This window comes from Peromyscus eremicus, chromosome 17, assembly GCF_949786415.1.
Source record: "Peromyscus eremicus chromosome 17, PerEre_H2_v1, whole genome shotgun sequence".
In the NCBI taxonomy this organism is placed as follows: Eukaryota; Metazoa; Chordata; class Mammalia; order Rodentia; family Cricetidae; genus Peromyscus; species Peromyscus eremicus.
Window position 1 is genome coordinate 2,007,232 of NC_081433.1, and position 5,042 is coordinate 2,012,273.

Genomic DNA, 5,042 nt, shown 5'->3' on the forward strand with positions numbered 1-5,042 from the left:
CAGAACACTGTGAGCAAACTGCTGGAATCTATGCCAGATTAAATTGTTTGTCTGTAATTGAATCAATGACAATTCCTTATGTGTTGTCCAATGTACACTGAAAATAGGCCAAGGAGGTGTATCTTGGAATTCTTTGAGTCTTCTTTTACTTTAAATCTAATATCAGTCCATAAGAACTTAGATAAAATGCAACACCAGATATTCCATAAAATGACATTACTATTTGTGCCAGTTGTTCTTAAAAAGGAATATCTGGAGAGGGACACATGTGATTGATGGGGGATAATGATGGAAGAGGGCTATTACTCAGTTTAAAATAAATTGTGAATAAATTAAGCAGCAGCTGTATCCTCCCTAAGTGCTGGGAGATCCAGCCACACTTTCCTCATTTGAAAGGAATTGAAAGAGAAATCCACAGACTCTGAAGATTCAGTTGTATTCACTTCTGGAAGATATTACATCCGCCTTTACACCATAAGAAAGGTTGGAAATTAAATCTAGAGATAGAATTTGCATTGACTTTAAGGTACATAAATATTTTAGTATAAATGTGTTCCAAATATTGCATTTGTTGTTTATCTGAGATTTAAATGTAACTGTATATCCTTTATTTTATCTGGCAAACCTACATAGAGGGGGCCCTCGGGGCCTGTGGCAGACTAGCACTCCAAAACAGCCATAACTAAAAATAGTTTACATTCTGCTGGGGACATAGCAATGTACTTAGTAACTTAAAAGCATGGTACAACGTGGAAGATTCTAAAATGGAAATAAAAAGTACCCTGAATCCTTTCAGAGAGAACATTTAATTTTAACTAAGTGAATTAGAGGGCCTAATGGAAGGGATGTTCTTTGCCATTATTATTATTATTATTGTTGTTGTTGTTGTTGTTGTTATTATTATAAAATACAGAAGGTCTAAAAAATGGAAGACATGTTTTTCACAATAATTAACCATGTAATAAAATGATACAAATTCACTCAGGAAGTATTTATGGATTATGTGATAGGAACAATTCCATATTCTTGGAACTGGGGAATACATTTTAGAAAAACAAAAATTATCCCGGTTTCCAAGAACTCAAATTTAAGGGGTGGGGGGAAGGGAACAAAAATATTAGGAGGTCTATTAAGTGCAAAGTGATGTACAACCTCTGAAGAACATTGATGAAGACTGAAAGCCCAGGAAAATGTCATTGTACATAAACTTGTTAAAGAAATAATGGAAAGAATCCATGCAAGTCTTTAGGAAAATAAATTCCCGGACAGAGGAATAAGCCAGTGCAAGTGCTTGAGAGTTAGAATTGACTGTGGAGGAGAAAGGAACTACAGCATGGGCAATGCAGGGGAGGAGGTGGCTGAACATAGATGAATAAAGGAGTCAAATTGTGGGGAGTGTCCAGACCACCACTAGGTTTACAGTATTAGATCCTCTGGAATTGAATCTTCTTATGGTTGTAAGCTGCCATGAGCAATAAGTTCCAGGAAGCAAACCCAGGTGTTCCGCAAGTTCACTCAAGTGCTCTGAACAGCTGAGCCATTTCTCCAACCTTTGTTGGAGAACCCCACACATCATTTATAGATATGCATAACTCTGTGCCTAAATGCCAAGCAATCATATAATTATAACCTAAAACAACAGCTGTCAACAGAAGGTCCTCATTAGGACCTAAAACAACAGCCTTTCTTAGAATGATATCTGGAAAGAGTGATAACAGAACAAACCTGGCACTCAGTCACCTGGAAGACTTATAAAGATGTCAACTATGTATCACAGAAGACATTGCTTTTTATTATCTGTAGCAATAAAAGTATGTCCTCTCCTTGTTAGCTGGTTTTTTTTTTTTTTCTGACACTTCAGGTCATTGCTATGAAAAAACCCTGGAAAAGATTATCTGAACGCAAACAGTCATTGCCTGTACTCATAAGATATGGAGAAATGTGTGATGCCAAAGGCAGTCACCTTTAAGTGAAACCTCTATGTGCAGTTCTTATATTTTTACTTATCAGTCAACATACTTAGTTTCCAAACAAATTTTGAATCATTGCTATTGGCAATGAGTTTATACATTAATTTGGAAGCAGTAGAATTTCAAACATATACCCTTCCATCAATGATAATAAAACCCTCTGATCTGTGCTAAGAGTTCTTTGTACATCTATTAAATGATAGTTTTTAAAACACACTGTGATAAATAGTAGCATATATTGACTTTCTGTATTATTCATATGATAACACTGTAAATGGTAGATTTTTTGGTCACTTGACTGACAGAGTTTCCATTTACTTGTCTTGGGCATTCTGGCTGGTTCTTATCTCCGAAAATGAAAGGAAAGAAATGCCTGAAATGTAAATGAAGAAATGTAAAATTCCTGAAACCTAAGAGAACCCTAGAATTGAATATCAATGTTAAAAAGATTTGAATAGATGAGATAGATGTTTATGGAAAGAGAGAAATACATTGCTGGAAAAGATCACATTTTCTCAAAAGTAAAAATAGTATATAAATATATACCTTTTCATGGACATTTCTTCTTTATAATATTTTAATTATTTGATGAAAGTTATCTCAGTTGGAAATAATTACATAATATAATTGGTTTGTTAATTTAATACTAAAACAACAGTAAAAGTAAATGACCTGATAATGTGAAATTTAAGAAATATCTAAGGGATGTTATGTACAGCCATAGGAAAATCAACAAATTTCCATGCTTAAAGCATTGGATATGATTTTTTAAGTAAAAATTATTTTATTCCATTTATCAGAAGAAAGAAAACACATGGCTGATACATTTTTAAGAAATCTCTATGATCTGAATGGTTGATTTTAAGCATTCTGAAGGACAATGGTTCTTAGAACCAGAAATAGCACAGGCCCAGCAAATGGATCACCACAGTTGAAGCAAAACAAGGCTTTTGCCAAAGGCAAAATGAAGCATTTTTCTAACAACAGTTACAGATCCACCAGGGCCCATTCTGCAGAAACTCCCTCTTAGTGCATGTGTTGTTTTAATATAACAACAAATATTACAAATGTTTACCATTAATAAAAAATGAATTTAGCCTGAAGACAGAATATAAAGTATTTGATACTTTTTACTTGTCATGATTAAATAAATACATAGACCAAACATGAGGTGGTTCGCAGTTACTTCCTGTTTGTGCTTTTTCAGGTACACGATAAATACTGTGGGGTTTTCATAAGCTATAATAGTCATTCAATTTCCAAAATTATTTTTTAAAAGAAGTTTATAATTACATAATAATAAAGGTGATTAACAATGTCTCTTAATTATATTTTAATAAAATATTTTCTAATTTTCTACTCCTGAACATTCAATTTAACTTTATGAGAAATGAAAGGGGATGAAAGTGGAGAAAAGTTTGGCTTTTAATATGCTCAGATATTGATGGTTAATTTGCTTGTCTTGGTTTTCTTTCTTTTTCATTTTTTACCGTCATTTTGGAATGTCATATTAGAGAAGTATGAAACCCGTCATTCTAATATTCAAAATATATAGATTGAAATTTTGTTCCTTTAAATACACCAAAGCAATTTGAACAATGAATCAAGAGGAAGCATGTCTAGTTTTATAAATGACTTAATGCAAAACATATACAGTCTTTAGAGAGGAGAAACAATATGGGAAATTCTATCAGCCTTTTTTTCTAAATGCACATAACTGCTAAGATATTACTCTGGCATTTCAGTAGTGAGTGGGCCAAGGTGACCTTTGTTCTGAGATAGGCTTAATTTTTTCTCATTTTTATTAGTTTATTCAAAATTTCATGGAATGCATTTTGATCATAATTACCCATTACCAACCCTCCCAGAGTCATACAAACTTGTGTTGTCTTTTGTCTTAAACTCATAAAGTACAATTTGTGCCTCTAATATATTATTGTGCCTACTACAGGAGAGTAGTCAGACCACCAGCTCTCACACCCATAATGAAACTGACTCTTTCTCCTAGTACGTATCAACGGTCAATTGCTCCTGTGCTAGTGGTCTGTCCTCATGCTGACCTCCCTGCTCCATGCTGGGGTTTTGTTTGGTCTTAGCCTCTGGATTTCTGTGTACCATCTCACCTGCTGTGAGTTATCATAGGCGACTGCTCTGCTGTGTACAGGAAACACTGTCTCTACAACTGTATATTTTGATGTTGTGGTTTTCTCTAGTGGCCCCTGTGGGTTATGAGGAAAGATTTGGAAGGGAAAAGAGGAAGAAAGAAAGGTAATTATATTATAATCTCAAAAATTGAAAAAAATGTAGCAGATAAACTGCTCTGGACTGATGGCATATGATGAAATACTGTTATGAAACTTATAAATCATGTTGGTATGCTGAAGAAATCATTGCTTATGCATCTAATGTTTTCTGGACCCAACACCAACAGAAAATCTTATATAAAGGAAAGTGTGTGGGGACATAGCATTCTTTATACAAATGCAGGAATGTTGAAGCAAGGATGTGGGGAATGAACCTTGACATTAGAATGCAGGTGAGTGTTGTATGAAATGGCATGGTAAGAATACCTGGAGACCTCTAGATTCATGCCAGACTGTTTTCTACATTGTTAAAGGAAGTATAGCAGCTTGATAGTGAGCATAATTTGATTTAAAGGTTCATATATATATATATATATATATATATATATATATATATATATGTAATCAATATTGTCAAAATTCATTGTATTTTATTGCTATGACAAGTACATTTATGACTTTATACTATGTGAGAATGTATCAAATAACAATAAGTTCACATGTTGTGGCAATTTTACTGGCAACAGTTTTACCAGCTTCTACCTTTCTTTGGTAACCCAGTTTTTTTTATTCTAATGCTAAATATTAATAGTGACTATCTATGAGGAGAACCTAGTAGAGCTGAAGACCCTGAGACAGTGGAGAATTCTCTCCCTGTGTGTTCCTTGATGCACACACTGAGTGGTCAATGACAGGTCATTTGGGCCAACACCATTACAGTCCACTTTTTGAAGTTCAGATGAAGGAATTACACCCTTTCCTTGGTCTC